This window comes from Puma concolor, chromosome B2 (genome assembly GCF_028749965.1).
Source record: "Puma concolor isolate L17-30 chromosome B2, mPumCon1.1.hap2, whole genome shotgun sequence".
Lineage (NCBI taxonomy): Eukaryota > Metazoa > Chordata > Mammalia > Carnivora > Felidae > Puma > Puma concolor.
In genome coordinates, this window is record NC_141671.1 from 102,419,419 (window position 1) to 102,444,434 (window position 25,016).

The 25,016-nt window shown below is 42.7% G+C and overlaps 1 protein-coding gene across 9 annotated transcripts in view; it reads right to left on the reverse strand.

Moving 5' to 3' along the window:
• Positions 1–25,016, reverse strand: part of FYN (FYN proto-oncogene, Src family tyrosine kinase) — a 214,445-nt gene that overhangs the window by 113,006 nt on the left and 76,423 nt on the right. For 7 of the 9 annotated variants that reach the window (XM_086707615.1, XM_086707614.1, XM_086707604.1 and 4 more), the window contains one exon: positions 6,222–6,291. The gene's annotated coding sequence lies outside the window, so the exon portion shown is untranslated. Of the gene's footprint in view, positions 1–6,221; positions 6,292–18,077; positions 18,103–22,347; positions 22,561–25,016 lie in introns of those variants that run through there. The other 2 variants (XM_086707607.1, XM_025925285.2) reach the window with 2 other exon arrangements.

Below are 25,016 nucleotides of genomic sequence, written 5' to 3' on the forward strand. Positions count from 1 at the left end.
AGGTAAGTGGTTCAACCCAGCCACAGAGGTCTCAGATACCACATACGGCACGCTGTGCCTATGTTCAGGCGCACAGAGCAGCAAGGGCACAACCCAAAGAACCGTCCCTCAGAATTCAAACTTTAATGCAGTGAGAGCTCCCAGTGATGCAGGAATTAATTCTGTGATGCGTTTAAGATGGAGAGGGCCATAAAGGGTCTGGATTCAAACAGCATAGATACAAGCCCAGTTCTACTGCACAAGTTAGCCGCACAACTTCAGAGCAGTTCTTTGTGGGGGTGCAACAAACACTGTTCCGGGGACAGCTCTTCACTGGGCAGAACTGTCTTAGGCACCGTAGGACATTTGCCAACCACCCGACCCCCATATCACCACATGCCAACACTGCCTCCAGTCTTTGAGAGGGGGACAACAAAGAGTCCCAAATGCCTCCTGCTTCAGTCACGGGCTAAATTTTCTGAGTCGCAGATTTTATCTGGGGATAATACCTGTTCTACCACCTAAGGAGGGATTTGGGAGGACCAAATATGCCACAGCTCCTTATAAACCTAAATTATCTATACAAACAATACCACAATACCCACTGGCACGGACAGCCTTACCAGTCAGAGGCAGGTCTACACAGTGGGTCCTAATACCTGTATCCCACATGGGATCTATTGCACAGGGTGAGCTGTCCAGTCACGTACTAGAATACACAACAGCTACTTATTCTGAGAATGTTTCCCCTCCTTGAGTGGGAGATTCTGGTTTTAAGCATTGCCGCAGACCAACCCCACACTGCAGTGTAAATTTTAGAGGGAGGGCTGTTGGCAGATTTATGTGCCGCTGGAGCAGACAAGAAGGATGGCGGTCTCATAGTAGCTTCAAAGAATCTGGCTTAGGATGGCACCCAAACTAATCTGGAACGAGGACACTTCTCTTAGCACGAAATAGCTTCCAGGGTCAAGAGAACAAGGTAACAGAATATGGTGCTCTACCCTCCCATGCACAGCAGAGCAAGGAGCAGCATGCACTGGTCTGACCTTCAAAATGCCTGATCTGTTGTTTGCATCTTTCAGCCATGCTTATGGGAGGGAATCTTAGAGGCTGGGCAGGGCTTTATATCAGTGTGCACAAGAGTCACTTGGAGAGTGATATGAAGAAAGTACCTGCCACAGGGGCTCAGATTCTGTCCATCTAGAGTGGGCCCAGGCACCTGTACTCGTAAATAGTCTCTCTGGGTGATTCAGATGCAGGCCACAGACTGCCTCTGGGAAAACAGGGACACCTCTCTGGAGATTTCTACAGTTAGGAGGCTTTGCCTTCAACTCTCCCCCATGGAGCATTCTGGCTCTCATTTTATTGCCCTCATGACTTAGAATTTAGGTAAAAGTGCTTCTCTGCCCTCAGATGTGGTTATTTTGGGGGGGTTAAAAAACTGTTCTTCCTCTACCTCTGTTCCTCCTCCCCATCCACCTACCATACACATTGTGTAAAGGAAAAGCTGATTTTATTTTGTTGATCTAATCTCTCCTTTATCATTCACTTTCAAATGAGGACTACGAAACACTGGGCAGAAAGTTCCGACCCTTCCTTTAAGGAAGGCCAAAGGCCTCAGGTATTAATGGGGAAGTGAAGGAGGTCACCAAAGGCAGAGTTGGGAAAAGGCACAAGTCCTTTTTTTTAATATACTTTTTGTTTTTTTTTAGAAAGAGAGAGAGTGAGAGAAGAGTGGGGGAGAGGGGCAGAGGGAGAAAGAGAGAGAACTCAAGCAAGCTCCATGGTCAGTACAGAGCCTGACATGGGGTGGCCCTGGGATCCTGACTTAAGCCCAAATCAAGAGTCGGGCGCTCAACTGACTGAGCCACCCAGGTGCCCCAAGGCACAAGTCTTGAAGAGCAAAGTGTAAGTGGGTACCGACTCCAGCTCATTAGCTGTGGTAAAGGGCACTGAAGTGGCCTCCAAAAATTACCCGGGGGTTGGAGAGGCAGTGTTGGCAAATAAGAAGCTATACATGTGTGGCTTTTCCATAGTTTCTTACATTAAAATATTTAGCACTGACATGGTTTTAGTCTCACCTGACACTGCTTACTATTCAGCTTTGGTACATTCCTCCAAATTCTATTCATCTTAAAAAACAGCAGACTGATGAAAATGCAAAATCTCTGGGCTTGGCCATCTGAAATGAGATCTTTTACCCTTGTCTTCTCCAACGTTCCAGAATGCATTTTTTGCAAAGGGAAAGATTATCAGAAAAGGAAAAATGCAGAGTTGTAAAGTCGAAAGAATATTATACTGAAGGTTTTGGTGAGAAAATATTTATGTCCACCAGCACAAGCCACACCCTTTCTGGGAAGATATTACTAGCCTTGAAGCTGGGTTAGTAGATCCCAAAATATACCTCACAAAAAGCACAGTTACCCTCCCAAAATAAGCCCTATAATTAAAGTCTTTTCAAGTGGATCGTCCTATATCACAACTTGACATACGTTGCTTTAATCTCCCTGCTTTAGCAAGTGTAGCCATCTTGGGCTACAAAAGCTCTCAATAACTTACACTTAAACCAGACTGTGGTGTCACTAGGAAATTGATGCAAATAAACAGCACTGTGTACCAAAATACCCAATCTCAATCATCTGTAATGAGATCTCTCTCCTCCCTAAGCACATTTTCATCACACCAGAATCGCTGCCCTTGATTTAAAAGGAAGGACTAGCCCAGATTGAAATACCATTACATCTCAAAGGCTATCTAGAGACAGGCACTTGTGAAGAAGCTGGGGCTGAAATTAAAATATGAGACAACCTCTTTTGTGTGAGTGTGAGGATCATGTTGTGTGAGTCTCATTTTCAGTTTACAGTCATCAGTATAAGCCTTCAGATGCCCATCTGTCTTGCTGAAGTCACGTCTTGCTTGGAGTCAGGGGCAATGTAAGACAGAGTCTCTTATGAGACCTTTCAGCCCTATGATTCTCTGACCAAACCTCTCTACGTTTTCTGGTTCTATATTGACCTCTAACTAAATGCCAAAATATTAAAGATTTTATACCTTCAAAATAATAAGTACTTCGGGTATTAAATTTTAAAAATTCCTTCTATATCAGGTTTCTCAGTCTCAGCAGTTTTGACACCTTGGGCCCGATCATTCTGCATGAGGGGATTGCTGTCCTGTGCACTACAGGATAGTTAGTAGTGAGCAGAATCCATGGCCTCCACCCACGCGATGCCCATAGCACACAACTCCCCACCCCCTGCTGTGACAACCAAAAATGTCTTCAGACATTGACTAGTGTCCTTTGGGAGAACAAAATTAATCTGGGTTGAGAACCACTGCTCTCTGTTTATATATTTACATATCTCCCCCAGGTATGGCTGGGTGGGTGGGGGGAGGGTGGTGGGAGTCTAGATTTTTCAAGGCACTCACAAGTTTTAATTTTAAGAATTTCAAACTTCCTATGACTCATAATGAAGAGTCAGGACATGTGATACAGTGCTACCTTGAAAGATTTATAAAGAACACTACTGCTGTCTTAAACAAAGGGTGGTGAGGCTTGCCCTCATTTCAGTCAAGACGCGTAAGAAGACGGATTTGCCGTCACCCTATCTCTTGGATGGCTCTTCTCCCTACTTTTAACAGTTCCATTCTTCGAAGACGACTGTTAACAAATCCTTCATGTTCCATTACCAGGCACTCAGTACTGACTGCAAAAGAACACTGGGGTTGGTGTCTCCTCACATCGTCTATAGATGCAATGGCCCATGGTACCAATGGCCTACGGTACCGCTGGTGGACCAACCACCTCAGGGGCAGGGTTCCCAGCGCTGGGCCACGTATCCAGGAGGGGTGTGGTAAAGCAGATGCTTCCTCAAGGAGAGGCAGGGTGGGAGGGAGAGGGAAATAATATCAGGAGACAAACAGTACAAGAATGGAACATGGTAAGTTCAGCCCAGAGAGGGGAAGATGAATGATGGAGAGTGTCTCCAAATACCGGAAGGGCTGGTGTGTGACAGAGTGGAAAGACAGGTCTCTACTTAGAAAGTGACTAAGAGCATAGGCGGCTCAATAATATTTATCACAGGCCTTCCATTGTGCCAGGCACTGTCTGGGCACTGAGACCAGAGGAAGGAAAAAGACCAAGGTCCTGCTTCATGGAGCATATGTCATAATTCACTGTAAAGACTAGAATGCTTTCCTTCCCTCCCTGCTTCCCTTCTTTCTTTTTAACCATTTGAGCTAAACACCCAGGTATTTGCTCATTTTTTTTCCCATTGTAAAACTACGGTTTAATTAACATAGAGCAAAAGTCACCCTTTTATTGTAGAGTTCTATGAATTTGCAGGAAATATACAGTTGTATCAATATCACCACAGATGGGGGCACCTGGGTGGTTCAGTTGGCTGAGCATCTGATGTCCGCTCAGGTCATGATCTCGCGGTTTGTGAGTTTAAGCGCCATATTGGGATCGCTGCTGTCAGCACAGAGCCTGCTTCAGATCCTCTGTCCTTCTCTCTCTGCCCCTCCCCTGCTTGCCCTCTCTCTCAAAAAATTAAACAAACAAACAAAAAATATTGCCACAGATCAAGATCCAGAACAATTTCATTACCCTCTAAAATTTTCCTGTTTCCCTTAACTTTTTTTTTTAATTGGCGCAAGCTACTCTTCACGTAGCAAGCTCCCTACCCCTGAGAGAATTTGGACTGCCCTTTGTCACGGGTTCTGTAGAAGAGATTTGATTTTGGCTCGAGGGAGAATGGGCTGGACGACCCCTGAAGCTGTGTCCATCTCTCCAATTCTATGAAACAAAGGGGTCCACTTAGGGACACCTAATCTTAAACACCAGCCCATCTGCAGTGACACAGTTGATTCCCTCCAACCACAGGAAAAGTCCCATTCCAATGCCAAATTCTTGTAGTTAAAGCTCAAAAATTTAGTCTGATAACTGGATCTCCGGGAGGAGTACATAATAAGCACAGACAAAAAAGTAAATAAATAAATAAAAATAAAACTTTGGAAATGAATGCCTAAATATGGTACCCAAGACCCAAACCACGAGGACCATCTACTCCCGACCCTTCTTTTCCTTCTCATTATTTTGGTTCATAGTAACGTTAACTCCAAAACTGAATGGAACTCAAACGAACTCCAAACTCTAACTGCACTTGGCTGCAAAGGTAACAGGAAGGTAAGTTAAATTAGTCAAGCACATCTAAGAATGGGTAGGCAGAGGTGGAGAAGACAGCAAATGTCCTGGGGTTCCCACAAGGTGTTACAGAGTAGACTCTGGAGGACGGACTGTGGTGACCAGCCGTGACATCTCTTGTGACAGCAAATGTGGTGTGACCAACCCATCCCCAGTGGCCCTCTTGCTGGGAGATATGTACACCTTTTGGTGGTCTGAGTTCAGTGGCAAATGTCTAGTTTCCAAACGAGGCTGTTATCAAGAGCTGTTATCAAGAATAACTGCTTTATTGAACACCTACTATGCCCCAGCACTACCTAGCTCATTTTATTCTCATGACAACCTTATGACGGAGGTAACATTACAAGCCTCATTTTACAGATGAGGAAACTGAGGCTCAGGGAGGGTATGTAACAACCAGTTAGTGTAGAACTTAAACTTCAACCCGGGTCTCCTGATCTCGAAGACTGTTCTTTTTACTACTGCTAGCAAGGTCTTCTGGGTGGTTGCTGAATTTAATGTTCTTGGCCTCTCCGGCCACTGTCATGCTGGGACTGGCTCCCAGACGTGCTGAGTTCTTGCTTCCCTTCAACTTTCCATTTCCCAAGCAGCTAACTGACTATTTCTTGTTTCAACAGATAGGCCATAAGGATCTCTCTGCAGCGGAGAATCTTTGTTGCTGTTGTTATTCTATTGGTCTGCAGTTTATTACTCTTATAGTCCATGTTAGACTATACTCATATAGTCTAGGTTACCTAGACTACAAGCTCAACTGTCAAGGGTATTCTTTATCCTGTATTCAGAAACTTTCCTAAATCTAGATTTCTTATTAAATCTTAGAAAACTCCATATTTCTAATATTACTTAATAACATATCAGTAACAACAAGAAAAAAGTCATACTGTTAGAAAGTACCAACTGAATGTTACATCTAATGATAAAATCCCATTTTGTCTAAATTTAGTGTAGATGTAAAAGATGCACAAAACAAGGCATTGGCTTCCCTTTGGGGCACCATTTTACAACAAAAGATATTAGAAGTAAATGCAGCAACACTTACCAAAATTTCCCCCGACTATCACAAACTTCATACACACCACATGTCTTCTAATACAGCTGCTGGACCAGTCCTGAAAGACAAACCACAACAAAAGGAAAAATGCATCGCTACACAGAAGTAATTTACCCTTCTGGAAACCACAACATCTTCCTTGTTTGGGGCACTCATCAATGTACCAAACTCACTGCCAGATTCCTTTTTGTTTTTCACAGGAAGATGAAACCAATTTACAAATTAACTCAGCACCCACTAATAACAAATAAATTAAAATCGGGACAGTGAAATAAACCAGAAACTGTGCTCATACTTTGAATTTTTAGCCCTTACTTAAAATAATTGAAGACAGGGGCGCCTGGGTGGCTCAGTCGGTTAGGCGTCTGACTTCGGCTCAGGTCATGATCCTCATGGTTTGTGGGTTTGAGCCCCGCGTCAGGCTCTGTGCTGACAGCTCAGAGCCTAGAGCCTGGAGCCTGCTTTGGATTCTGCGTCTCCTTCCTTCCCTGCCCCTCCCCCGCTCATGCTCTCTCTCTCAAAATAAATAAATAAATAAATAAATAAATAAATAAATAAATAAATAAATAAATAAAAAATTTAAAAAATAAAATAATTGAAGACTAAAGAACTATGCAAAAAGACCTAAAATTGAAGTCATAAAAAATTTCTCCCTCAAACCAATTCCTCTTCCCTGTTTCTTTTAATAATATACTCTCTTCTCCCCTGCTGGCTGAGAGACCCTCACCTTTCTTTCCTAGACTTCATTTTCTTATCTGTAAAATAGGGATTATTGTATTGACCCCCCAGGGTGGTTATGGAGATTAAGTGATATAAATTTAGTGACATAAATGTCACAGAAAGGCTTAAAACAGCAGCTGGCATGCAGTAAACACTCAGAGCATTCGAGGAGCTATGATCTTTCTCCTAATCACCCAGGCCTGAAAGCAAACACGGCCTTCCTCACCTCCACTGGACACCGTGGTCCTGGCCTGCCCTTCTCATCCTTCGGGCGTGCGGGACTCACCGCCTTCCCTCTCTCTTATCATCACACTGGTTGGCATCACACCTTGCAGAAACTCAATTCCTGGCCCCCAGTTTCTTCCCTTCAAATCCCACTCTCACGGCTCTGCAAGGCATCCTTCCTAAACCGAACTTAAAGCCTTGTGGAAACACCTTCCACCGCTTCCCCTGACCTTCAAATTTCTCTGTGAAATTACATTAGCCTGGGACTCCAACTTCCCTCCGCTTTGTCTCCACATCTTCCATCGGAAGATGCAGTCGCCAGTCCTGCCTGAGCCTGTGGGTCTGCTGGTTTCTTCCGTGAGTGTCTCTGCCCCACAAATGCTGGTAAGGGGCCTAGCCATTTTCTGAGGCAGGGGATCTTTATTCTTTTTGTGCCACTGCAGCCTAGAGACATGTTTCTCAGAATAACGTTTTTATTTATTTTTATTTTTAAAGTTTATTTTTGAGAGAGAGTGCGCATGTGAGTGGGAGAAGAGGAGAGAGGGGGAGGGAGGGAGGGAGGGAGGGAGGGAGGGAGAGAGAGAGAGAGAGAGGAGAGAGGGAGAGAGAATCCCAAGCAGGCTCCATGCTGTTAGTGTGGAGCCAGACATGGGGCTTGAACTCACAAACCATCAGATCATGAGCTGAGCTAAAAGCAAGAGTCTGACGCTTAACTGACTGAGCCACCCAGTGCTCCTCAGAATAATGTTTTTAAATGCTTAAAATTAATACATGCAATGAACAGGATTCAAAAGAGGTATACTGATATGCAGTTATCAAAATACATAACAAAACAATTTTTTTTATATTTAAATAAGGTCCAGCAAAAGTCTAATAATTACTGCAATCTGAAGTACTATTGGGCATAAATGGTATTTTAGAATATCTGTAACTATAAAGTAATATGAAAACACCCATAATTTCTATTGGTGACAAATAGCTAGTGCTACTTTCATAATAGAAGGAAATGTTAGATTTCTTTCTTTTTTTTTTAATGTTTATTTATTTTTAAGAGGGAGAGAGAGACAGAGTGTGAGCAGGGGAGGGGAAGAGAGAGAGGGAGACACAGAATCCGAAGCAGGCTCCAGGTTCTGAGTCGTCAGCACAGAGCCCGACGCGGGGCTCGAATCCACGAACTATGAGACCACGACCTGAGCCAAAGTTGGACGCTTAACTAGCCACCCAGGTGCCCTAGAAATGTTAGATTTTGATTAATGGTTAGTAAAAATAAATTTTTTTCCACCATCCAATTTCACAGACCCCTGAACTCCATCCATGGACCCCCAGGTCATGAGCCCCTGCTCTTAGGCCTGGCCTACCTACTTCTCTTTGTGAGCTCTTTCTAACTTCATTTTCCCAATGTGCTGTTATCTTACCCCTGTTTTTCTGTTTTCAAAAATTATGTTTTATTTGATACAGATACTTGAAATACACTTCTGTATCCTACTTTTTAAGCTGTAAAGGAAGGCCCTCTTTTTTTATTCCTCGCATGGCAAATAATGCCCTGCCTCATAGCACACACAGGAGGGAAGGCACACAGCCAGCACTGTTTGAATGAGTGAGCTCAAGGGCTTGCTTCCTGCCCCACACGGACTCAGCTGATAGGACTATTATGTCACCTCTCTCTGGCAGCTTGTGAGCTCCTAAATATGTAGACAGGACACCTAAACACTCCATATTCAAAGTATAAAGTACTGAAATGAGGCAATAAAATGTTCTCTTCTTTTACTTCCCTTTAGAGAGGATGTCCATCTCACTTGAATTTGTTCTTCTTGAGACACACTAGGTATATGGTATTAAATAAAAACAGCTTAATGATAATGAACAGGAGCATGACTGTTTAATCTTTTGTTTCAAGAATTATGACATATACATCCTCGTAAATAAATAGTAAGATATTTACAGGCATTCCCACACAACACACTGCACTGCATGTACTTTTTGTTTCTAATACATATCATAGACTATGTGCAGCTCCTGATTTTTTTTTTTATTTATATATGAAATTTATTGTCAAATTGGTTTCCATACAACACCCAGTGCTCATCCCAAAAGGTGCCCTCCTCAATACCCATCACCCACCCTCTCCTCCCTCCCACCCCCCATCAACCCTTAGTTTGTTCTCAGTTCTCAACAGTCTCTTAGGCTTTGGCTCTCTCCCACTCTAACCTCTTTTTTTTTTTTTTTTTCCTTCCCCTCCCCCATGGGTTCCTGTTAAGTTTCTCAGGATCCACATAAGAGTGAAACCATATGGTATCTGTCTTTCTCTGTATGGCTTATTTCACTTAGCATCACACTCTCCAGTTCCATCCACGTAGCTACAAAAGGCCATATTTCATTTTTTCTCATTGCCACGTAGTATTCCATTGTGTATATAAACCACAATTTCTTTATCCATTCATCAGTTGATGGACATTTAGGCTCTTTCCATAATTTGGCTATTGTTGAGAGTGGTGCAGCTCCTGATTAAAGGTAAGATCTCATTACCGCTGGGAACAAGTATCTCTAACATGGTTCTCATCTGCATGGGTCATCCCTTCTCCCTTCTTCCTAACAGATCCCCCATATTCCTTCAGCCACAGTGCCTCAGGGGCAGGCGACAACACTCCCAGCTGGAGGGTGGGGACTTGATGGGTCTAAGGCTTTGCAGTGTGCCAACCAGCAACATCGGCATCACCTGGGAACTTCTGAGAAATGTCAACTCTGAGGTCCCATCCCAAACCTACTGAGTCAGAATCTATGTTACAAGATCCCCAGGTGACCTGTGTGTCCACAAGGTTTCAGATGCACTGATCTAAGGGGAACGCATTCCTCTTGCCAATGACTGGTTCAAGACTAGGCATGCGACCCAATGCAGGCCAACAAGATGTGAAGAACGGTTTCCTGGGAGCTTCTTCTCATTCTGATTAAATTCCTCCTTTCTGAATGTTCCATGGGATGTGATGCCTAGGGCTTCTGTAGCTACCTTGCTCAGTCTAATGATAAAGCTGGCCCAGAGAGGAAGGTAAAGACAAAAAATCCCAGAGAAGCAAAGTTGGGGTGACTGCATTAGGTCAACCCTGAAGTCTGTGGAACCAATGGAATCCAGTAAATTTCATATTGTTCAGGCCTCCTTGAGTTGGGTGTTCAATGACCAGTAGCTGGAAAGCATCTTGACCACTCAGTGCCCAATAAAGCATTATACAAGGAACAGAACACAGAGGCACTGGGCTCAGCCACATGCTGAAGAGTCCAGACAAGTTGGTGCATCGAGAGGCCACAGCAACAGTTTAGAGACTTGTTTTGTTTGGGGAAGTGACCCAGGAGTATTTCTGGTTCTGACAACCTTTGTTCACTTTGCACATTTCCAAGAGCTTTCTAAATCAGCCAGTTTAAATGATCAACCAGAGGAAGTGCTGAACACTTTCCAAATTATTTTAGCCAGAGTGGTCAACAGTTGCTTTCCCCAGAAGCCACATGGATGTCATTTCCTGTAAAGACAATGGGAGACTAATTGCTCAGCCTCAGACTCCAGTAGGGAAGACAACCTGTGACATGTAATTACTGGCAGGGTAAATAAGGAAAAGCTGGAGGATCTCAGAATCTGCTTTTGGATCCACTCCAATAACTTGGGGGAAAGTAAAAAAGAGCCAGCTGGTTTAGAAAAAGATTTGAGGGGCCAGGAGCTTAGGCAGTTGCTCTTAGCATTTTTACATACCACTGGTACTTATTTAAGACCTTTCTGAGGAAACCAAGTAGATCTGCTCTTATATAAAGCCATATACGGCTTTGGTGTAACTTTGCTTCATGTACAGGAGTGATGTGGTCAAGGAGAAGCGGGTGTCTAAATGGACATGATCTCTTCTGTGTTATAGCTTCTTAGCCCCAACAGGATATTTTGAGGGATGGGTTTGTCATGTTGGCTTGATGAAAGATGTGCTTTCCTTTTTTTTTAAGTTTATTTATTGTGCGAGAAAGAAAGAGAGAGCATGAGCAGAGGAGGGGCAGACAGAGAGAATCCCAAGTAGGCTCCAGAACTGTCAGCGTGGAGCCGGACGCGGGGCTCAAACTCACGACTGTGAGATCATGACCTGAGCCGAAATCAAGAGTTGGATGCTTAACTGACTGAGCCACCCAGGCAACCCCAAGAACGTGCTTTCTATCATGGAGTGAATATTAGTTGGTTTTCCACAGAATTTTCTGTATGTTCTATCACCTCAGATCTCTTTTTCTCCCCCAAAGCTTTTTGCCTTCTCTTCCCTGGTATTTCATATACTTCCATAGTCCCAACCATTACCCCTAGTCACGTGTTTTAAACTATATCCCTAGATCTATCACCCATGCTACCTCCTAAATATAATGTACCTTAAAGGTGGGGACCTCGTTTTGGTCACTGCTAGTGTATCAATGCTTAGCACAGTGGCTGGCGTTGAGTGTTGTATGTTTGTTGAATGAGTGAGTGAAAGTCTTCACTCAGAGTCTTAGGATGACTCACAGAAGTTCTTGCTATGACCTCCTAACTGGCCTGACTTTGGTGTCTCCTTTTCCCACTCTATGGACACACATGAAAGCTCTGAATTACAGCTCTGATCATGTCAGTTTCAGAATGCCCCAGCTGGGAATGACTTATTAGCTGTATTTTCCAGGTGAGAAACTGGTCCCAGTGAGACCAGGAGACTTGCCTTAGGTCTTACGAATAGTAGGTGGCAGAGGCAGGATTATAACTCAGGATGCTAACCAGTGGTTCTTGCCACCATGCTACTGACTGGTTTGAAATCTTCAGTGATCTTTCAGTAGAACCTAGTACAGGGCTAGGTATGTAAAAGTCACATAATAAATATTTGTTAACTGACTGGATAAATGAGTGTCTCCCTTTTGCATATACCAATGGGTTTCAGTTTTTCTTAAAGTGGAATACTCTTTAAAGAAAGACGATTCTCAGGGCGCCGGGGTGGCTCAGTCGGTTAAGGCTCCGACTTCGGCTCAGGTCATGATCTCACAGTTCGTGGGTTTGAGCCCCACATCGGGCTCTGTGCTGACAGCTCAGAGCCTGGAGCCTGCTTCGGATTCTGTGTCTCCCTCTCTCTCTTCCCCTCTCCTGCTCACACTGTCTCTCTCTCCCTCTCAAAAATAAACAAACATTAAAAAAAAAAAAAAAAAAAGAAAAGAAAGACGATTCTCCAGTATACAACATGGAGAAGAGGGGAGCTGCTCTGGACCTTTGCCCCTGCAGTGCCTCTGAGCTACCTCCTAAGAACCTCAGGGCTTGGTGGCACTGCAAAAAAACAAAACAAAACAAAACACAGATGACTTACACAAACTCTTCAACTTTGTACTTAAAGCCACCATTCATCCAAACCCACCTCAACCTTATCTTCCATTTCTTCTTCCTCCTTCACGCCCAGTCTTACCAAAGCACTTGCTGTTCCCAGCATCTGCCCCTTCCCCAGGCCTTCCTGTGCCGTTTCTTCCCTCTTATGTGTTCTTACTTCCACTTGCAAGAATGGAGAACCAACCTGCCCTCAGGCCCAACTCTAATATAAATCCCTCCCTGAAGTTCCTGCCCAATTTCCTCCACTAGAATCAATCTCACTCTATTTGTACCTCTCCTATAGAACTTACCATATCATCTACTGCAAGGGAAAGAGACAGCTCCTTGAGGGCAGGAACCTACTCTAAATTTATCTTCGAACCACTGGCACCTTGCTTGGCCCAATGCCTTGCACAGAAGAGGCACTTCTAGTCATTTTGTTGCATTCAAAGGGCTTTATCCTTTTTAGTTCACTTCTGTGACCAATTATATAAATTCTCCAATGGGGATTCCAAGTCTTCCTCTAGACAATAGAGGCTGATGATAAGCCAGCACACACTTGTGGAGCCCCCTTACTAAGAAACAACTGTATGAGTCTTTGCTGAGTCTTATTGTCAAAAGCAAAGAATGTGGGGGCAGGGAGAGTGACTTCCCCTCCCCTCCATAGCTCTCCTGTGGCTGTGGCTGCCCTGCACAGCGTGAGGTACAAGCTGGGGAGCCTGTGCACAAAGATAACAATAGATTTCAAATACAGTCCTGACTCCTTCCATGCTACAATATTCTCTGCGAGTCTAAAGTCAATTGTCTGAAAAATTAAAGCGTTCCAAATGGCGGGATAATGCATTAAACAAGCCAGTGCACAAAGCCCAATCACAAGGGAGGAGGACGGGAACCAGAAAACACAGGGTTCCCTAGGAAACCAAACCCACTTTATGACTACTGTGGCCTTCGCTCCCCTTGGGGGAGGAGGAGGGGTGCTCTGAGAAGGCACCACTGACCCATCTGCTTCCCTTGCCTGCGGGGCTCTATTTCTTCTGGCTTTACTCCAATGAGTTGGGGAGACTCAACTGAGGCTCGGTTGTTGCTTGTTTGATTATTTGCTGGAGGGGGAGTAAAGAGCAGAAGAAAAGAGGAGGAAGACAGACAGAAAAAGAGATGAGCACAGAAGGCACTTGGCCAGCAGAAAGAAATTACTGACCACAGAATAAGAGGGCAGGAAGGCAGAACTACAAAAGGCTGGCTCAGGGAATCAGAGGCTCCCTGTGAGCAGGGCACCACCAAACCAGCAAATGAGTTTACACTCAGCTGCCCAAGAGGCCAGCTCTGAAGTCAGACTAGAAAGGTATATATTCTGGGCTTAATGGCACAAATGGTTGGACTGAGTCAAGCAAAGGGATGGCTGGAGGGCTCGGGTGGGGCTTTTAGGGCTCCCCTTTGCCCCCTGTAATCTCCATCAGCCCCAAGCAAGCATAGTAATAATATGATTCATAATAATAATAATGAATTATTAAGTTTAAACTTTTAGGCTGAAGATGGGGAAGAAATAAATGCCACTGGAATAACTAATTAGTTGACTTTCAGAAGGAAAAAGATTCTGTTATTCTATAAGACTCATGGAATGAAGTTTATATTTATAATAATCATGTCTTTTCTTTAACGAGTTAAAGAATGAGCAATGAGTTTCTTTCAGGTGATCACATTACTTAGATGTCAGGTAAAAAGAGAAACTGTTTTGTAGTATACTTGAATTATTTCTGCCTTGCCCTTATAAGTGAAGCTGTTTCTAGGGATCTGCTGTCCAGAGTCTGAACAACTTATGATGCAGGTACAGCTGCTGGACAGGTCCCTGAGCTCTGCCTGATTACTACTCCTGAGACCTTCCAAACAGATACTGTGCAGTGGCTCCTGGGAAGGTCCATGAAATGCACACAGTATCACAATACTGCCAAGTTCAAGATTAATAATGATGTGTGTAGAGCCCTTGAAGTGTAGGCTGGCTACAATATTATAATCCCAGAATCTTAAGGATGAATGAAATGTTGAAGAATATCTAGTCCAGTAGTTTTAGTGCTATGTTTTTAGTACAAGAACCTTCTGAATTCATACATGTGCACACATTTTCAAGGTTGATACCGAATGCCAATATATTAGATGAAAGTAGAACAGAACAGTCTTGGTTCAAGGGTAAAAGGACTCAAAATGCTACCACCTGGGCCATCCTTCTGGCCCACTTGGCACTTCCATGGAACCCTAATGTTCTAAGAACACCGAAAATCACAAATCTAGTCCCCAACTCCCATCCAGCCTCTTGTGTCCGTCTCTTCTAGCCCGAGCACAGGTTTGCCATGCGGCAACACGGGTAAGGAAACACCTCTACCTTTTCTCTACCAAGGACCTATTTTACCCACACCCAGGACTGCATAAAAAACTGCATTTTTGAAGCAGTAGCTAATTTATTTGTCTAGGTCATATTTGGAGTCAGTGACACCTCAACCTAAACCTTAGCCCTGCTATGCTTGGTAAAATCAGGAAAATTCCTGGATAGTGTGAAGTGAAAGTAGAAACCCAGCAGATGCTTGTCTTCTCTTCCTCTGCTTCTTATTTATTCAAAACAAATCTCCGTCCAAAAAAAAAAAAAAAAAAAAATCAAATAACTAGGAATAAATCCAACACAAAACACTGAGAGAACTTAAAGACCTAAATAATAGAGGGTTATGCATGTAAATGAACTGGAAGTCTGTTTTTTAAGTCAGTCCCCTCCCCAGACTGAATCTTCAATGCATTTCAATTAAAAAAAAAAAAAAAGATAGGTTTTTTTTCCCCAGGTGGAAATTGACAAGTTGATTCAAAAACATATATGGAAATGCAAAGAGCCACAAGCCAAGATAATGTTGAAGAAGAACAACAAGGCTGGAAAACTTACTCTATCAGTTTCAAAATTCATTATAAAATAATAGTAATTAAGACAGTGTGGTATTTGTTTAGGATAAATAGGCCAATAGAAGAAAAAAGAAGGTCCCAAAATAGACCTATACAAAGAGTCATCCAAATTATGACAAAGATGATGCTGAAGTTCAGTAAGTGGTGTTGGGTTCACTGGGTATTGTGGGTTGTGCCTCAGAAAGATACAATGAAGTCCTAACCCCCTCAGTACTTCAAAAGGTGACCTTCCTTGGAAATAGGATCTCTGTAGATATAATTCATTGAAATGAGGTCAGAGTGGATTAGGGTGGGTCCTAAATCCAATATGACCGGTGTCCTTATAAGAAGGAAATTTAGACACAGGGTGACATGAGGGGAACAGGGCCATGTGGGAATGGAGGCAGAGATCAGATCAATGCAGCTGCAAGCCAAGGAGTGCCAAGGAGCTAAGACGGATTCTTCGCTAGAGCCTTCAGAGGGAGCACGGCCCTAGCCACCCCTTGATTTTTAACTTCTAGCCTCCGGAACTTCTGAAACAATAATGTTTGTTGTTTGCTCCAGCGCCGCGTGTGGAGCCTGATGTGGGGTGTGATCCTGTGACTCTGGGATCATGACCTGCGCTGAAATCACGAGTTGGATGCTCAACTGACTGTGCCATCTAGATGTTCTGAAAAAAATTCTGTTTTTTAAAAAGTTTTATTTACTTTGAGATAGAGAGGGTGGCGGAAGGCAGAGAGAGAGGGGTAGAATCTCAAGCTGCTGGCAGTGCAGTGCCTGCTGTGGGGCTCAAACTCATGAAACTGTGAGATCAAGACCTGTGCCGAAATTAAGAGTCAGGCACTTAACTGACTGAGCCGCCCAGGTGCCCCTGAAAAGAATTATTCTTAACCTCTACTTTATACCATGCAAAAATGAACTCCACATGGATGGTAGAACCAAATGTGAAAGGTAAAATAATACTTTAAGAAGAAAACAGGATAGCTTCACACTTTGCGAGAAGTAAAGATTTTTAAAGAACAGAACACAAGAAAATGCTAACCGTAAAGGAAAAATATGATAATTTGGACTATATTAAAATTAAGTATGACTTTGTCAAATGACATCAGAATCAAAAGGCATGCACACAGTGGAAGTTAACTGCGATGTTAAATCCAGCAAAGAACTCCTGTAAATCCATAAGGAAAAGGTAGACAACCTAATAAAGAAACAGGCAAATACTTGAGAAGAAATTTCACAAAAAAGGACATCCCAATGGCCATTAAACAGATTAAAAGCTGCTCTGATCATCAAAGAAGAGTAAAATCACAATGCATTGTCTAAAACAACAAAAACATTTGTGAGGATATGGAATAAATGGAACTGTCATACATACTGATGAGAGTGTATATTGATAAAGACACTGGCAAACTTGCAGTATCTGAAAGCTGAACACACTCATATCCTATAACTCAAGGTCTCTCCATCAAGGAATCTATCCTACACAAATGTTACACATGCTCACCCATTGACATGTAGAAGAGTGTTCTTAGCAGTATTCTTTGTAATAGCCCTGCATTGGAAACAACATAAAAGCCCATGTATAATAGAAGAAGGGTTAAATAAATTTTGGTATAGTTATACAATATTACGCAGCAATGAGAATGAACAGACTCATAACAACATGGAGAAATCTTCCAAATACAATGTTAAGGGGGACACAAGATTACATAGCACAATTTTATTTACACAAAGTAAAATAACAAAATAAACAGAATCAAACAAAATTTGTTTGAAATGTTGTTAGAAATAATGTTGAAATGTTGTTAGAAATAATGCTATCAGTTACGTTTGGAGTGGGTGTGGTTAGGGACTGGGAAGGGGTGTAAGGGGCTTTAGGTATTTGGGGGACATTCTTTCTCCATCTGGCTGCTGTTTGCACAGGAATGTTCGCTTCATGAAAAGTCAGTTATCGGTGCACTTAATTTCTGTACTTTTCTGTGTGAATGTTATACATCAATTAAAAAAAAAATCTTGGTGGTTAATGCAGTGAAACCAGAAACAAAACAGGGCTCTTATAAGTACTGAAAGAAGACAGCACAGCAATCTAATTTAAGCAAGATAATTTAAAAATTTGCTCTGCTAAAAGCTTCAAAAATGCCATTTCATTAAATTGTGTTTTTTATTCACTTAAGATGACTCTCATGCCAAAGCTCTTGTATTGTCGTATCTCGGGATTGAATGAAGCAAACAGTTTCCAAAATAAAATAATACAAATCATTTTATCTGATTTCTTAAAGCAAAAATTTAGATATTAAGACCAATTTTTTCATGTCAATTAAAAAAACAATTTTCTGGGTCCTGGTTCTGGTTTACCATCTGAAGAATCCCTAAACGAGAAAGTCTTGGGGATAAAGGTGTTTTCTTTCTGTGGCACTCAGTATTTCCCTTCCAGAGTCACCACGTGAGATTAGCTCATTCCTGCCAATGGAAGCCACAGCAGTTGAGTCTGCCTTCGCAACCTGGTTGTGGATAAATGTATAATTTCCCCCTGACCATCTAAAATACTGAAAATAACTCCCCGGACACCACTCCAGTCTTTGCCAATTTCTATGGCTCTTCAGATTCCCACTGTGCAATGTCCATGGTCATCAGGTAGAGTCTTGACCTACCTCAGAGCAGCAGCATCATACGGTTGGAGAGAGAATTCTGTCGCCTAGTCCTGGGGGCAGCTCACCCCCCATCTTCTGCTAGGCCCTCTCCCCCTTCTGGTCAGTGCCTGGTGAGAGGAGAGCTCATCATCATTCGACACATGCTCTGTACAACTGCTCTAGCTACCACTGAAATAAATCCCTTGGAGCAAAAAAACCATATGGTCAGACTTTTGGCTTTCTCAGACAGCTTTGTTCTCTCGGATCCTCCGGTAGGGAGATTTATTTGGGCACTTACATGGCATCCTGAGGCTGTAGGCAGTCCCACAGGAAGTGAAAGATGGCCACACCCACCATGGCCTACATGTTGAGTGGGGAAAGAAACCGCATGAGAAGACTCTGGAGGATGTGGGGCTCCTATGAACGAAGGAAACCTCACTCACTCTCACCCTGAGAGGAAAGCATGGGGACCAGGGCCCTGGAGCTGTTATCCTCCAACCATCTTGAAGAAACCTGGGCTTTTCTCTGGCCACTACATTTCCCTCAATAGCAACTTCACAAAGGAGACTCCTTTTTAGATTCAAGCTCTGTTGTTTTTGTGCAGACTTTCTGTGCTTATTCTATTCCTAATTTTGCTGCCTGACAATGACTTTGTGGGCACTTTAAGAATGTTTCCACATCCCCAGATAGAGATCCCTCTGGTTAAAAAAAACCAGACAAACAAACAAACAAAACCCTTGCTTTTTAGATATATATCTTTTATCATGAGTAACCACAGAGATTTTTCAGCACTTACATGGACTGAAGAAAACCATCCAGGCCAAATTCCTTGAGAGCCTCTTAGCTAAATGACTTGGCTTTATCAGCCAGGGAGGGATAGGCAAACTATATCCTGTGGGCCACATCTGGCCCGCTGCCCACTTTTACACAACCCATGAACTAAGAATGGTTTTTACATTTTTAAGTTCTTAGGGAAAAAATGAAAAGAATATTTCATGACATGTGAAAATTATAAGAAATTCAAATTTCAGTGCTTATAAATGGAGTTGTATTGGAACACAGCCATACCCACTAGTGTACCTATTGTGTCTGGCTGCTGTCATGATACAACAGAGTTGTCTGACAAAGACTATATGGCCCACAAGGCCCAAACTACTTACCATTTGGCTATTTACAGAGATTTGCCAAGCCCTAAGCTCAGGTAACTGTTATGTATTTGTGGAAGGCTGTGCCCTCTGATCTCACTCTCTGTTTTGAGCTTCTGAAGCTGTCTCTGCAATCAGTCAAATGCAAGTCCTAATGCTGGTGCCAATTTCACACTAACCTACTAAACCCACACAACCCACTAGAGCAGGGCCTTTTTCAACCTGCGGTCTGGTAATCAGCGTAATGGGCTGCAAAAACCTACTCAGTTTGGTTGTGCCTAGCATTTCTTTGATAAAATAAAAGAAAAATATCGAGGGCACTGTTAGGGACTGAATTATTTCCCCCTTGCCATTTCATGTGTTGAAGTTCTAACCCGCAACACCTCAGAATGTAACTGTGTTTAGAGACAGGGCCTTTAAAGAGGCAATTAAGGTAAAATGAGGTCTCAGGGAGGGCTCTAATCCAATATGACCAGTGTCCTTACAAGAGGAGATTAAGACATGCACAGAAGAGCGGATGTCCCATGTGAGGGACAAAGGGCAAAGATGGCCACCTGCAGGCCAAGGAGAGAGGGAATCAAGCTTGCCAACACCTTGATCTTGGACTTCCAGGCTGTGAGAAACTACATTTTTGTTGTTTGAGCCACTCAGTCTATGTGGCAGCCTAGGCCACCCAATATAGGGGTCATACATAGTATTATTTGGTGAGAAAAAGTTTTTTTTCAATCACATATGCATGTGATATGGCTGTGATGTAAAAATGTAGTATATTCTGTGTGTTAGGTCAAAAATAAATTGACAAGCACTACACTGGAGAGACATATACACGCTTGGTACAAAATCACAGAGGGATGCTCTAACTGAGCCAAGACAAAAAAGGGGGAAGAGCCCTTACTGGGCACATGACAGGCACTCTGTGTACATTATTTCATTTCATTCTCACAGTGGCCCTCTGCATGGCTTAAGCTGTATGTCTCCAGCTGACCAACTTAAGTGCAGGGAAGTTAAGTGACTTACACAGCCAGGCCTGACTCCAAAGTTTATGATGTATTACTCCTCATCATGAATCAGTTTGTACTTCCATGTCCCTGAGAACAGGTTGCAGTGTGACGACATTAAGGATCAAAAGGAAGGGAAAACATTTGTAAATAATCATAGCTGGCACTTACCAAACACTTCCTATGTGCCAGGTACTGTGCCATGCTTTACATAAATGACCCCACTTCATCCTTATTAACCACCCACAGAGTAGGTTCTGTTAATCCGCGCTTTTCAGCTAAGGAAGTGTGGAAAAAATTAATTAACTTGCCCAAGGTTACAAAGCTGGTAAATTGCAGACCCAGGATTTGAACTCCCATTGATCTGACATTTAAGCTAGAACTCTTGCCCACCCCAACCTCTCCTTTGGCCCGACCATACTTATTGTCAACCTAATATATGTTTGCCGATAATCTCTGCTTGAAGAAAAAAGATGCATACTTTCTGTTCATATGTCCAATAAATGCCAACTGAACACATATCGCCTGCCAGGCCCTGTTCTGAGGGGTAGGGATACAATAATGAACAAAACAGAATTCTTGCCATCATGGTGAACGTTTGGATAAAACTTTAAAAATACAACCACAGCACAGTGACTGAAATCACCCCATGTGCAGGGTCACGAGGAGTTGAGATTCAGGTGTGTTAAAGGTGTAGGCCAATGAAACTGAAGAAATGGTAGAAAACAAAGGAAGGTGGGTATGGTTTACTACATAGAAATTTCTGGTAATTGTATTCAATATCTCTTGTGTCCACCAGGTTTACTTATCATGTGGGCATGTTGAGTCTCCAAGCCGACTGGAAATGTTTCAATGGCAGGGGCTATGTCATATTTTAAAATGTCCCCTTTAGTGCTTGACATAGTGCACAGCAGTTTGAATTTATTTACTTGTTTTTAAGTTGTTTTCTTTTTTTTAATTTTTTTTAATGTTTATTTATTCTTGAGAGAGACAGAGACAGAATGCGAGGGGGTTAGGGGCAGAGAGAGAGAGGGAGACACAGAATCGGAGGCAGGCTCCAGGCTCCGAGCTGTCAGCACAGAGCCCGATGTGGGGCTCGAACTCACGAGCCGTGAGATCATGACCTGAGCCAAATTCAGATGCTCAACCAACTGAGCCACCCAGGCACCCCTTTAAGTTGTTTTCAAGAGAGATGTACACAGGTTACTCAGGGACTTTCAAGGCGGATGTAATGACAACGTTCAGACAGTCCGTGGGTAGTCCCAGTGCAGGATAGATACTGTCACGTGGTATTAAGCATGTGAGCAAAGAATTAAATATCAAACTGGAAGAAGGTAAGCTAAACCAAATGAGATACCAGTACAATGGTCAAGAAATTAGACTGAAAGCCTGGTCACGAGAATGTGAGAGAAAATTACGCTGAGTGAAAGGAAACCAGAGCACGGAGTGTGAAGAATGTAAATATATTAGCGGCAAATATTTTTCTTATGGTTTGTCTTTAATTTTATTTAGGATTTTACATGCACAACAACTTTATGTTTTTAAGTCTGTTGATTTTTTTCATTATGAAATAATCAAGGAGGTAAGCAAATATTCAGATGCTGGAACATTCAATACATGTTATTTGTAATATCAAATGTGAGGAAATTTAATTCCATAGAAATAGGATGGTGAATGTTTAAGTAAATTATGTCTATATGTACAATGTAAAACTCTATAGTTGTTATTTAATGAGAAAATGATCACAATTTAATATTAAATTCAGGATCAAAACCATGTAAATGTATGTATGATGCACATCCTCGAAACAAAAGAGGGGAAAAAATACCGGCTTAACATTGTTTTCTCAATACAGTGTGATTAAGAGATGTTTTAACTTTCTTCTTTACAGCCCACCCAATTTTCTACAGTGAGTTCAATTTTAAAGTCAGGAAAAAAGAATCATTAGAAATAAGCTTAAGTCAAAGAGAAAGTTTGCATATAGTATCTTCATTTGCACATCTCTGACTTGCTGATGGTCTTGGCCACCGGAGGCCTTTGGCCACAGTGGCACAGATGGCAAATTCTGGTAATGTTATTAAAAAAGAAAAAAAAAAAAAAAGGAAAAAAAGAAAGAAAGAAAGAAAGAAAAAAATATTTTTTACTCACCTGCAAAGAGGTTTCAAAACAGATATGGCAGTGGCCAGGGTAGTCACAAGGATGTGATGATGAATTATAATGAATTACTTGGCTTTGACAATACTTTCATTCAACAAGCATTTATTGAGTGCCTGTCATGCTCTAAGCACCCTGTTAGGTACTGGAAGGTCAAGTTGAGTCTCTGGGAACAAGTGACCCATCGGGCTGACACTGAGCCTACACACCCTGACTCTAGCAAGATCCAGCAGCAGGCAGGGCTGGGCAGTAATTGTGCAGGCCTGCCCTCAATCCTCCCACCTCTTCTGGGCCGGGATCTGTGGCCTTGAGAAAGGCTGGCCTGGCCTCCCCAGCGCCAGCCGCCTCATTTGTAAAACAAGGATAATCCTGACCCAGTTCCCAGAGCTGTGGTGAAGAATAAATAAAAAGCATTCTGGGCTTGTTTCTCTCTATTCAGTGCCAGATGGGTTCTACCTGTTAATAGCCAGCATTGCTTCCTTCCTTTGGAAACTGTGTATTTATTCTTTTTTTTTTTTTTTTTTTTTTTTTTTTTTTAGGGGGGTTAGAAATGAGGTTCTGTGATTAAAGGGATATTCTGTATTTTTCTTCCTCCGAATATCTTAGATTAACAATTACAGAAATGAAAACTTGTTTCTCCACCTCAGACCAAAGCAGAGGAAACTCAAAAAGTTCTTACAAGGTTTGATGACATTCCAAGGACAGAACTAGGTGAGATACTGCTGGTCTTTAGGGAAATAATACAATTATTGCCAGCACTTCAAAACCTAATAAAATTAACTTTTAAAAGAGCAACATTTAGGCTAACCAAGGGTTCATCTACGTGTTATAAAATTTAACAGAAATTTCTAAGAAAGACTAAAGGGTACTGAACGGGTGCCCGAATCAGACATAAATAGGAAAATACTTCTCCTCTCCCATCCAAACTGAACTCATTTTCCAAACACTGAGAATGTCCATCTAATTAATGCCCTATTACAGGCAGAAGAAGAGGTAGGGAAGGAGCAGAGAAGACAGAGGGTGAAACACACAGACCTAAAAATGGGGCACACTGGAAGGCTCTCCTTTTTGGCTTTTAAGACGAACAAATAAGCACTGTACAAATACATTCAGCGAGAGAGAAAGCACAGTTCTAACACCTAGTGTGTGAATTTCACGTGAAAGGTTAAGGCTATTTTCAGTTGTTTCTACAACGTCTTCCGATTCTTTGTGTTTCTTCTACCATAGTAAGGACTGGTAAACGGAGGGTTTCAACAGCTTTAGAAATATCTGGACCAGGGGCGCCTGGGTGGCGCAGTCGGTTAAGCGTCCGACTTCAGCCAGGTCACGATCTCGCGGTCCGTGAGTTCGAGCCCCGCGTCAGGCTCTGGGCTGATGGCTCGGAGCCTGGAGCCTGTTTCCGATTCTGTGTCTCCCTCTCTCTCTGCCCCTCGCCCGTTCATGCTCTGTCTCTCTCTCTGTCCCAAAAATAAATAAAAAAACGTTGAAAAAAAAATTAAAAAAAAAAAAAGAAATATCTGGACCAAATCCTATCACTTCTCAACTGTTCATTTCAGTGATGTTAGCTGTCGATAACCACACAGGTAGGGCAGGGCACAAAGGGCTCAGGTGAAGCAAGAAACCTCTATTACTTCTCTCTCCCCTTCCCGCTGCTCTGGAGCCTTGTCCAGTGTTGTTATGCTGAGTCCCAAAGGCTCCAGCATTCCCCCGATGGAGGGGAGCATGCAGGAGCGGCAGCCAGAGGTTATATCTCCAACGCAGATACTGCCTACGTCAGACAACGCTTGCAACGTCTAGCCTGGGTGGGGCAAGGCTGTACAACTGGCAACTGTCATTTATTCCAAAGGACTTGAGCGTGCTATGATGACATGTTCAGTAATTGCTCTATTTCTTAAAAAGAAGTTGTAACAATCATATTTAAAATGCTTGTTGATGCCCTGTGGGTATGAGTCACTTTGTAAAGCTGGATCAAAATGGATCCTCTGTTACGGGCTCCTGCTGGTTCTTTGATTCTAAACAGTTTTATAAATGTTAATGGGAGTAACGCACACATCAATGAGAGAATAAATTCCTTGGGTTTGGTGGGGCTTCAATTAATGATTTATAATAAGCAATGTAAAATGCTTTCTAATTTTCTTCCAAGTAATGACACACTACCCCAGAAGAGCTGAAAATAAGGCCCAGGTTTCACCACAGGGTGGAGAAGACCGGCAGTGGGTGGCAGGTGGCAGAGAGAAGGCTCTCCGGCTGGTTGGAGGCATGCTGGAGGCTCTGCAGAAGTCCAGGGCGCAGCGCGTGGGAGCGGAGCAGTAGGGACAGACACGACTCACCCAAGGGATGATGGGCATGATGGAGGAAGAGAAAACTCACAAGAAGCGAGCCTGACACAGAAGGAATTTACTATAATCTAAAATGGGAACGACTGCAACTGTGCTTCTTAAATCTGTCACGGGATCATTCTTTTTTTTTTTTTTTTTTTTCCCCTGAGCATAAGTTAATACTATTCATTGACTTCCAAAAATACCCACCAAGATGGAAATGGGAATTTAAGTTCCAGGGATGATGCAGCAGGATTCCTAATGAATAGGTTGGTTTGCAGTGACACAGAGCTCTGCCTTGAATTTCTGGAAACCTAGCTTCGGATTTAACCCTCTCTTGCCCAG